The sequence below is a fragment of the Eriocheir sinensis genome, unplaced genomic scaffold (assembly GCF_024679095.1).
Source record: "Eriocheir sinensis breed Jianghai 21 unplaced genomic scaffold, ASM2467909v1 Scaffold586, whole genome shotgun sequence".
In the NCBI taxonomy this organism is placed as follows: Eukaryota; Metazoa; Arthropoda; class Malacostraca; order Decapoda; family Varunidae; genus Eriocheir; species Eriocheir sinensis.
Window position 1 is genome coordinate 174,179 of NW_026111927.1, and position 11,558 is coordinate 185,736.

Sequence of the window (11,558 nt, forward strand, 5' to 3'; positions counted from 1 at the left end):
TTGTTTGTCTGTCTGCGTCTCTTTCTTTCTTTCTCTTCCGCTCACTACTTCCCTTTCTTCCTTAGTCTTCCTCTTCATCATACTTCCGCTAGTCTTACCAAGGAAACGAAAATACTTAAAAGGAAAAGGGAAGGAAACAAACAAACAGAGGTAAAATGAACACCAAAAAAGGGAAAAAGCAAAAATAATACAAAACACAGGAGAAAAAAAGGAAAAAAGAAGGGGAGATAGAGGAGGAGATGCAGGAGGAGGAGGAGGCGGAATACATAGGAATACATAGGAAGAACAGACACCAGAAGACCTATCGGTCTATGGCGAGGGTGTCTGTTTACTACCGCTACTACTAGTAATCTACGTGTGGTAGGACAGGACAGAATAGATGAAGGCTCCTCCCCACCCACCTCTCCGTCCGGCAACGTGCCGGCAGGAAATAGTTAGAAGAGAACACCATGTACCTTTAATTAAGGAAGAAAGGGCCATGGAAATTTTACAGTTAAGAGAGAAATAAGAGGAAATTACTACCCTTAACTTACACTACTGGTAACCTAAGCTGTGGGGGAAAATGACTTAATTACATAAGAACATATAATTACAGGGAGACTGGAAGAGGCCGAGTGGCCTACAGAGGGCAGCCCCAGAACCCCCCCTAATACCAACGATGGGTGAGGTGTAGTTTCAGGAGCACAGGTGAAGGCTTCATCCTCGTTTTACCGGCGGTACTAGGCACGGCACCAGTAACCTGTCACCTTACTGCACCCACACCTCACTCCACCTGTCATGCGGACATTAACTGTTGCTTTGCTCTATTGTTGACTTTCGCTACTTGCAATCTAGGTTGTGGGGGAGAATTATATGAATATAGGTTGAGGTCTTGCTGAAATCTGTCTGAAAACATGCGAAAAAGGTCAATATAATCTTATATCCCTGAATTACTTATCCAAAGAAGACTTAAAGCTATTGATACTCTGCGCTAACTACTGACGGTGGGAGTCTATTCCAGTGATCGACGACTCTGTTATTGAAAAAACTTCTGCGCACCAATGTGTTACATCGATTTCCCTTTAACTTCATACCGTTGCTGCGTGTTATTGTGTTGGTGTCTCTCTGAAATACACTATCTGGGTTAATGTTGTCGAATCCTTTAAGGATTTTAAACACCTCAATTAAGTCCCCTCTTATCCTTCGCTTTTTTAGGGAAAACATATCTAAACGCTTTAAACGCTCGTCATATGGCAAGTTTCGGAGCGCTGGAATTTGTTTGGTTGCTCGTCGCTGTATCCTTTCTAGCAAAACTTGATCTTTGATATAGTTCGGTGACCAGAACTGAACGGTGTATTCTAGGTGTGGTCTTACAAATGCTAAATATAATCTCTTCATAAGTTCGGGTGATTTATCATCAAAGTTTCTTGAGATTAATCCCAACATCATATTGTCTTTTTTACTCGCTGCAGAACATTGATCACTCATTTTAAGAGTGTTACTGATAATGACACCAAGATCTTTTTCTTGTTTTACTTCGCTGAGCTCATGTCCTTGAATATGATCTTTAAAGTTAGGATTTTTTTTCATCTATGTGCATTACTTTACATTTATCTACGTTAAAACTCATTTGCCATTTTTCGCTCCAGTCGGCAAGTCTTATTTAAGTCTGATTGAATGTTCTCGCAACTTTGACTGTTCATTACCGTACCTTCTAATTTGGTGTCGTCGGCGAATTTGGCTACTTTTGATAGGATATCAGTTTCTAAGTCGTTCACGTAAATTATGAATAGTGTTGGCCCCAGGACCGAACCTTGGGGCACGCCACTGGTGACGGGTTGCCAATCCGATGCTTCACCATTAAGAACTACACGCTGTTCTCTGTCGGTGAGCCAGTCATGAATCCACGCACATAGATGGTCGTTAATACCGTGGGAACGCAGTTTTGAAATAAGCCTAACGTGAGGAACTTTATCAAACGCTTTCTGAAAATCTAGGTATATTACTTCATATGGGCTTCGGGCGTCCCAACATGTATAAGCATCGTGAAAAAGGTTAATAGGTTGGTAACGCAAGACCAATTACTACGAAATCCATGCTGGCTATCAGTTATCAATTCATTTGTTTCAAGGAAAGTGATCATTTTATCCCTGATTATTTTTTCGAATAGTTTAATTACGACAGACGTAAGGCTGATAGGACGATAATTACTGGCTTGTTTTTTGTCTCCTTTTTTAAAGATCGGGGTAATATTGGCCTTTTTCCACTCGAGAGGCACACTGGCCTGTGCTAATGACTTGTTGAATATTAACGTTATGGGTAATTCTAGCTGTTGACTACATTCTCTTAACACGCGAGGAGATAAATTATCGGGGCCCGGATATTTATTTGGATCTATTCTCTGCAGGTACGCACGCACTTCGCTGATATCAATTTCGGTCAGTGCAGGCTTATGTTCCCTCCAGTAGAGCATTACAGTCCTGAGGGAAGAAGAAACCAGATCGATAATACAAGAAATAAGTGATAGTCCCCATTTAGAGAACGAGAGAGAGAGAGAGAGAGAGAGAGAGAGAGAGAGAGAGAGAGAGAGAGAGAGAGAGAGAGAGAGAGAGAGAGAGAGAGAGAGAGAGAGAGAGAGAGAGAGAGAGAGAGAGGGGACCGTTATATGTTTATGGGCTGTTATGTGGTGTCCAACGTTATCTTCTTTTCCTCATTTCCTCACCTCTCATAATTATCGCTTAGAGCCCCTCCCTCCCTCCTTCCGCCTCCTCCTCAAAGCATAATTTCTTCCCCTTCTCCCTTTACCTCCGCTTCCATAAACTACCAAATCCTTTATTCCCCTTGTTTCTTTCTTTCCTAATATCCCCTTTCTCTCCACTTACATCCCCCTTTTATTTCACCTCTTTCCCCATTTCCCCTTCCATCCGTTTCTTTTCCGGTACCGCCCTCGTTCCTATCCGTCCCCGCCACCATCTCCTCCTCCTCCTCCCATTTCTACAGCTTTTTTTTCCCATCTCGCTGTGTTTTTCCCATTCCCCTCTACCGCCTCCTATTTCCTCCCCCATCCCTCACTTTTCACCATTCAGCTCCACCTCTACCCCCTATCCCTCCATTTTTTTCCATCGCGCTGTCAGTTTTGCAATTCTTCACCTGAGCAGCAAAATTTACGCGTCCCGCTGGCCCTTTTAATAACACGGCGTCCAGGTGGAGGCAAGAAGAACGAGGGAACGAGATGATGAACCACGGGAGCCTGGAGGCGTGGAGAACAACTGTGCGGTGGTGTTCAATTGAGCTGGCAGGCGGTACAGTCGAGGGAAGGATGATGAGGTGTTTACAGGAGTGTGTGTTGATGACAGTGTCCGGTACATGAAAGCTAAAGATATATGTGGCTGGGATGTGAAAGAGAAGTTGATCGCGTAAGTGTTTATACTGAGCTTGTTAGGATATATTATAAGTAAAATTACTGTGTTTGAGAAATGGAGTGAAACAGAGTGATTAAAATATTAGGGTGACAAAAAGTATTAGAAGAAATGTGAATAATGCAGAAATAAGGACAATTACCTGACTTGTGAGAAGATACTAACGAGGGAAATGTGATGAGGTGCTTAGAGGAGTGTTGATGTTAGGGTAATGTACAAGAGAAGATGGCGCCACTATAAACACTTGCCTGCGCCATGATGGGCTGGGGCCGACTACCATCCAGGCCCCTCAAGATAGCCTGCCGGCGCTATAGATGGCGGCACTATAAACGTTTGCCTGCGCCATGAAGGGTTGGGGCCGAATAACATCCAGGCCCCTCAAGCAAGCCTATAAGCGTAATAGGCGGAGACGTAAAAAAAAAAAAAAAAAAGGTGTTCACATAAAAAAAAAACCATGAAAATAAAGTTGATATTCTTTTTACAGCAAAGAAAGCAAGAAAACTAAATGACAAAGGAAAAACGAAAAAAATATAGTCTGCCAAGCACTGCGATATAAAAGAGGAAAGCATGATGGTGTTTACAGGCGAGGATGTCGATGTTAAGAATCTCCAGGTAAACATAGGGGTGTATGGAGGACTGGGTCGTTAAGAAGAAAAAGCTAACAGTGTAGGCGGTATTTTTTTTTTCAACAAAGGAGGCAGCTCAAAGGCACAAAAAAGAAAACAATAATAAAAAAAGCCCGCTACTCGCTGCTCCCAAAAAAGAATTAAAAGAGGTGGCCGGAAGAAAGGTCAATCTCGGGAGGAGAGGTGTCCTGACACCCTCCTCTTGAAAGAGATCAAGTCGTAGGCAGGAGGAAATACAGATGAAGGAAGGTTTTTCCAGAGTTTACCAGCGTGAGGGATGAAAGAGTGAAGATGCTGGTTAACTCTTGCATAAGGGGTTTGGACAGTGTAGGGATGAGCATGAGTAGAAAGTCGTGTGCAGCGGGGCCGCGGGAGGGGGGGAGGTATGCAGTTAACAAGTTCAGAAGAGCAGTCAGCGTGGAAATATCGATAGAAGATAGAAAGAGAAGCAACATCGCGGCGGAATTTAAGAGGTAGAAGGTTATCAGTAGGAGGAGGAGAGCTGATGAGACGAAGAGCCTTAGACTCCACTCTGTCCAGAAGAGCTGTGTGAGTGGAGCCCCCCCACACGTGAGGTGCATACTCCATACGAGGGCGGACAAGGCCCCTATGGATAGCAACTGCGCGGGGGAGAAGAACTGGCGGAGACGATACAGAACGCCCAACCTCGAGGAAGCTGATTTAGCAAGAGAAGAGATATGAAGTTTCCAGTTGAAATATTGAGCTTGCAAGGATATATCAATTTACTGTGTTTGAAACAGCGAGAAAAAACATTGTAATATAAAGATGACAAGATATGAAAAAAATGTGTGGATAATTTTACGCCAGCTGATGGAAACAATGTGAAAAGAAAGTATTTACTGGTGACACTGAAACTCTTCCACTCAATTTATCTTTTTTTTTCTTTCTATCTTTCTTTCGTTTTCTTTCTTCCTACCTCTAAATGTCACCCCCTCCCCCTCCCCCCTCCACACACATCCCACACTCACACTTATAATCGCTCTTGATATTTACATAATTGATACGTTTTTTCTTCATGAACATAATTTAGAAGTACACATGTGTACGCATCCCATGGAACGGTGCCACTTCTACGGAACAAATTGTTCAAGAGTGTCGCATCTGTGGGGAGTGTTTGGACGCATGTGTGTGCTTACATTTCTTATCTTATATTATATAAGATAAGAAATGTAAGCACACATGCGTCCAAACACTACAGATGCGATACACTTGAACAATTTGTTATGCGTTCCTCTGCATGGTGATTTTAGTCAGCTGGCGAGCCGTTCCTCTCAGTGTGATTGTGGTGCTTCTTGGCACTCCTCAGTCTCTGTTATCACCAGTCAGCGACAGTTACTGTTCAGCGGGTGTTGAGAAATGCACCCGGAATGTACGTCACCTGTACGTCGCTGAACATTTGAGTTTGATCACGACGCTGTGTACTCGCCCGGTGCTCACAGAAACTCGCCACCACTCGGCTTTGCGCCTCTCTTGGCACGACTTCTGCTGCGGGAGTTGGTGCCCCGATGTGTCTGCCCTCCGTAGAAATGCCTTGTTTCGTATCTGGGCGGGACGCATTTTTACACTCTGTATACTGACTCAACACCATACCCTCCGGCGACCAATGAGACGCCTCAGAGACGAGTGCGTCATTCCCTCCGCCGACCAATCAGACGCTTCACAGACGAATGCATTACTATGACGTCACATCGTCACATAAATCCTGTAATCATTTTTTTTTATTCATTTCAATCGTACAATGTGTATGTCTGTTAGCTAATGAAACGTAATGTTTTTATTCTGAGTTTTTATTTGAGTATGGAAAATACTATACGTTAAGTTACCGTGATAAATAAAGAAAGAAAATAAGATTGTAAAAGAAAATGGAGCATTTAAATGACATACTTAGGTAAATACAACTTCATTTTCTCTCTCTCTCTCTCTCTCTCTCTCTCTCTCTCTCTCTCTCTCTCTCTCTCTCTCTCTCTCTCTCTCTCTCTCTCTCTCTCTCTCTCTCTCTCTCTCTCTCTCTCTCTCTCTCTCTCTCTCTCTCTCTCTCAGGAGGTAAAAGTGAATTACCAACTAGAAAATTATACATGTATTCATAGACATTATACATAGAATGCAAAAAATATTACCTGCAGTTCAGACAAAAATAAATAGATTTCCTTAATTAGCTAACGAATGGGGTACGTTACATTAATTCTCAGAAGATACAGATATGTGAAATATTATTATGACATGTCCATTATAACACAGGGTTAATAACATTATTTTCCCTGCTCCCCCAAGAGTACCCGCAAAAAGATTTTTAAGGTAATTGTCCGTCATTGCAAATATATACAGATAATACATTCATGTACTATATAAAACTAAACAATATTACGAAAGGGCATAGAGTAATAAGAAAAGAAATTAAAATGTATATTTCATTAATTAAGCACCACATAGGGAGATACTACCATATACTGACTGGGAATAAGGCATCACAGATTGGAGAAGTACCACTGGCTGGGGAGCCCTATAGCCCCCACTATACAGGTATGTGGACAGGCTGCCATTGGTTCATACTCATAGTATAATACATCTCAGGGGCGGAAGTGTGTGTGTGTGTGTGTGTGTGTGTGTGTGTGTAAGAATGCTACTGAGGAATTAGGGAAAATAGGAGGACGGAGTAGGATAGGTATTGAAAAAGGAAAGTGAGGGAATTACTTTGTGAAAGTATATAAACAGATGGATGAATAGTTTGGTAGGAAACTAAGTGGTGAAGAAGAAGAAGAAGAAGAAGAAGAAGAAGAAGAAGAAGAAGAAGAAGAAGAAGAAGAAAAATAATAATAATAATAATAATAATAATAAGAAGAAGAAGAAGAAGAGAGAGAGAGAGAGAGAGAGAGAGAGAGAGAGAGAGAGAGAGAGAGAGAGAGAGAGAGAGAGAGAGAGAGAGAGAGAGAGAGAGAGAGAGAGAGAGAGAGAGAGAGAGTTTGGTGGTAAGCTAAGGCGAGGTCACTGTGGTATGACAGAATAATTTTCAACATCTAATGAGTGTGAACACAGTTGGAGATGTTACTGTAGAAAGTACGAGTATGGTGGGTATGGGAGCAGGCAAAATGCGAGCTTGTGTGGAGAGAGAGAAAAACGAACAGAAGAGAAAGCAGGATACTATATGTTACAAGTTGTAAAACTGTAAGTATGGATGGATTAACCCCATAAATGTTTAAGTATGGAGATGTAGTGGTAGAGTGTATGCTATTGATATGTAAACTTGCTTGTGGACCATTAAGTGCAAGAGAAGTGGATGAAGACACTAACTGTCCCCTCTCAAGAGTAAAAGTGAGTGCAATAGCAATAAAAGGATTAGGATGCTCAGTGATCCAGGAAAAGTTTATGGGAGAATATTGACTGAAAGGCTGATGGAAATAACAGAGAAGGTTAGTAAGGAGCAAGGAGGTTTCAGGAAAGGGAAGGACTGCATGAATGAAATATTTACAATTAAGATGATAGTTGAATAGTATCTAGGAAGAGGTAGAAAACTATATGCAGCCTGTATGAATCTTAAGAAGACATATGATAGGAGAAGATAAGGAAGATCTATGGAAAGTTCTAGGAATATATGGTGTAGGAGGACAGTTAGGTAATGGAGGGAAAAAAAAGGCATTTCATAGAGGAGCGTATTCATATGTGAGGGTGGAGGTGAGACAGGGATGTGATGTCGCCATAGCATATCAATATCTTTACGGATGATTTTATGAGGGAAAATAAAGCCAAGGTTGGGAATATTGGAGCAAGATTGAGGTTGCATTTTGCTGATTAGCCTGTGATTGGATGTTTGCAGATGACACTGTCTTGCTTGCTGACAGTAAAAGGGAACTTAAGATTAAAAATGTGGTGAATTAATTTAATAGGGTGTGTACAAGAGTGATATTGAAAGTTAAAGTAAATTGATCTTATTTGAGAGAAGAGGATATATAGGTGGTGAAGTTCAGCACGCATTGTAGCTAGTGTGAGTGTACCACTTGCTAAGAGATTCCAGGTAATGATAACATAACATAACATATTTATAGGACAACAAAGGGTAGTCTACTTATCCGGAAACTGTGCTATGGATAAGCAATGTTTTGAACTGGTTTGGACACATTGAGAAAAAATGAATGGTTAGTTGGAAAAGATGTACATGAGTTAGGATACTTAATGGCCAGAACCATGACTCTTCGCATTAGGCTGATTGAGAGATATGTTTAGTGCTAGGTTGCGTTGTCTTTTTATTGCCTTTTCAATAAGGCTGCCTTTTCGTTTGCGACCCTTTCCAATGGGTGCAGCTCCTCGTGGCATGCCCACCTGGCGTCGTGCAACAGAAGTGGGCTGGCAAGGTATTTTGCCACGACCAGCTCCCTGCATAGCAGAACTACCAGTACTGTGAAGAAGGCTGTTCAGTTGATTTGATGTTCGAACAGATTTAAGTCTTGACAACAGTTTCTGCATTCCCTCAAGAGTCTGTTCATCTCCATACTGAGTAGCAAGGTGGAGCATAGTGTCATTAATTTATGTTATTACTTGTAATACTGCTGCACCTGTAGGTTTGGTAGAATTACTTACGTCTCCAGTTTCATTACATTCCACTTCTGGCTTTATGTTTGTAGGTGTCATCTCTACTTCCACATTATCTACATCATGAGCTGCACCATGAGACTTTTGTTTTCCTCCAGTATGTGAGTGATCATCCCCTGTTACTGATTCAGAGTTTTCTTTCAAGGTAACAAAGAAATCCAAGGGTGGTACGTTTTCATTTCCAAGTGCAATACTTGCAAGCCAGTGCCTATTTTCTGGGCTATTTTCCAATATCTGAGGTAACTGCAAGAGGAACTGTTCTGAACAAGCAGCCTGATGTTTGCAAACTTTACCAGTCATACCAGTACTGCACTCGCACAAGCCAATTTTAAGATCTACAGTATACTGTATTTGTTCCTTTGACTGGCTTTTAACTATGAACTGATGCTGATCTTCATTATACCTAGTGATGCTTTCCTTACTAATGGAAATCCCAGTTGGTGGCTTCACTACTTTCCTTCTACAGAGAGACACATCAATGAGGCGTTGTTTCATATATTCATCAAATATTTCATTCATAAACATGATCAGTTGAGTCGTGTTGTAGGCTTTACATCTGCAGGGCAAACCAGAAACATGTATAGCATAAATTTTTGTCCTGATTTCTAAAATATTACACATTGGTGCACAATTATTATACGTATATTATATATTATAAAGGTTTTTTTATTAGCTAAATATCGATGAACATTATTTATAGAATATGTGCATAGCAAAACATTATTTTTAGTTGTTTTTCACAGTGATAAAAATTTAATTATATGTCAGTGTACTGAATTTGTAACTTTTTACTATTAGGCACTAGTAGTTTAGTAAGGAACTTCTTTAGTGTTACAATACCACAAATTTGCTTAATATATAATACCTTGCTGCTATGGGGAAACTGTATTTCTTCTATCTTCTAAGGTGAAAACTGAATTTCTTCCCTGAATCCCTATCTTGTATGGGGAAAACTGTATTTCTTCTCTATCTTCTAAGGTGAAAACTGAATTTCTTCATTGAATCCCTATCTTGTATGGGGAAAACTGTATTTTCTCTATCTTCTAAGGTGAAAACTGAATTTCTTCCTGAATCCCTATCTTGTATGGGGAAAACTGATGTTCTTATCTATCTTCTAAGGTTAATACTTAATTTATTCCCTATCTTGTATGGGTAAAACTGTATTTCTTCTCTATCTTCTAAGGTGAAAACTGAATTTCTTCCCTATCTTGTATGGGGAAAACTGTATTTCTTCTCTATCTTCTAAGGTGAAAACTGAATTTCTTCCCTATCTTGTATGGGGAAAACTGTATTTCTTCTCTATCTTCTAAGGTGAAAACTGAATTTCTTCCCTATCTTGTATAGGGAAAACTGTATTTCTTCTCTATCTTCTAAGGTGAAAACTGAATTTCTTCCCTATCTTGTAAGGGGAAAACTGTATTTCTTCCCTTTCTTCAATAGGGATATCTGTATTTTTATGACAAATAATATACAAAGTCAAAATCTCTTCCAACGTCTCAAAAAATTTTCCTAGAAATTTGCCTAGGGGCAATCTCCCTATGGCCCCCACTGGCTACGCCACTGGGGAGGATTATTGGAAAAGTACATCATTGGAAATTCGTCAGTCATCGATGGGTTCCTGCATACAAACATTATAAGGAATATAATACCTGTTTTATATGACGTGTCAGAGGTCACTTTACCATTTTCTTTATGTGTACAATGTATTCCATGTTTAACACCATTTTTTCCCGGAAAACAGGTAAAATAGGGCTGAAAGTTAGGTTTAGGAGAGGGCTGATTGACCTATTAGCCTTTTTCCCATAGCATACAGTATTAACTATGAACGAGTTCGCTATGAACGACCCCGTTCATCGACCTATTAGACGTTTATAGCTTGACTGAGGTATATATAATGACAAATGGCACACTAACCTGTTGAGAATGATATCTTTAATGATGCACATGGTAGATTCTGCAAAATTATTTGTGTGGTGTCCACGTAGCAAAAATCCAGCCCTGTACACAGTACTCCATTCTTCCTTCCTTTCTATCAGCTTTGCCAGATACCTGTAAATGCAATATACTTTAACTACATTGAAATAACATATTATCAGTGCATTACTTATGTACAGTCCCCTGCCACTTCCAATGCCTCCACCAATGCATTTTCGTTCCTATATCTGGCAATTGTGGCTATATTAAGACAAAACAAATACATGGTGCGAATCGTTACTAAGAGAAGGGCAGGGTAGTTTAAACTTTTTGCCTGTCATTCATCACAGGTGGGAAGGACTTTGATAGTGTCAGACGAAATGTTGTTAGAGGAGGGGTCTGTACATGACATACACCAACAAGGAATGGTTATCTGTACTATACATTTTAACTGTCAAGAATGTACGCAAGTCAAAATGAATCTTATAATATGATGCATTAAAACATTCAGCAAACTGGACGATAAAGACAAGCAAGCCAGCCACCAAAACAAACGTAAAGCGCATACTAAATTTTAAAAGTATTAATCCACATCCGCATCAGTACATCTGCATTTTTAAAATTATCTTTAAACGTACACCATGTGTACATATCCAAGTGCAAAATAAACATGCTGTTCATAATAAAGATGTGCACCAACATGAGTAGGCAACTACAAGAATAATCATATCAAACTTCAGCAAACCGCAGAAAAGACAGAGCAGCCACCACCACACATGCATAGGCAGAATGAAATTGAAAATCTTATCATACATTCACTAAATATACTTTGAATGGTTTGGTTACCATACCAACGTATGTATTTTTCCCTCTTGTACGGTAGCCTATATCTGAAAGATTGAAAGATTAATACATAATCTGTTAGTCTTCACTAGCTAAATGGAAACTGTCAAACATCCACAGATATAATACAATTGAGCTTAAAAAAATGACCATCTTATTTCATCTAAAAATT

The 11,558-nt window shown here is 40.2% G+C and overlaps 1 long non-coding RNA gene across 2 annotated transcripts in view; it reads right to left on the reverse strand.

Moving 5' to 3' along the window:
- Positions 1–8,679: 8,679 nt before the first annotated feature.
- The window catches only part of LOC126993222 (uncharacterized), a 19,514-nt gene continuing 16,635 nt past the window's right edge, over positions 8,680–11,558 (reverse strand). Inside the window, exons 3-4 of one of the 2 annotated variants that reach the window (XR_007747506.1) lie at positions 10,544–10,678; positions 8,680–9,185 (exon numbers count right to left, since the gene is read on the reverse strand). This is a non-coding gene — a long non-coding RNA (uncharacterized LOC126993222). The remainder of the gene's footprint in view (positions 9,186–10,543; positions 10,679–11,558) is intronic. The other variant, XR_007747505.1, reaches the window with a different exon arrangement.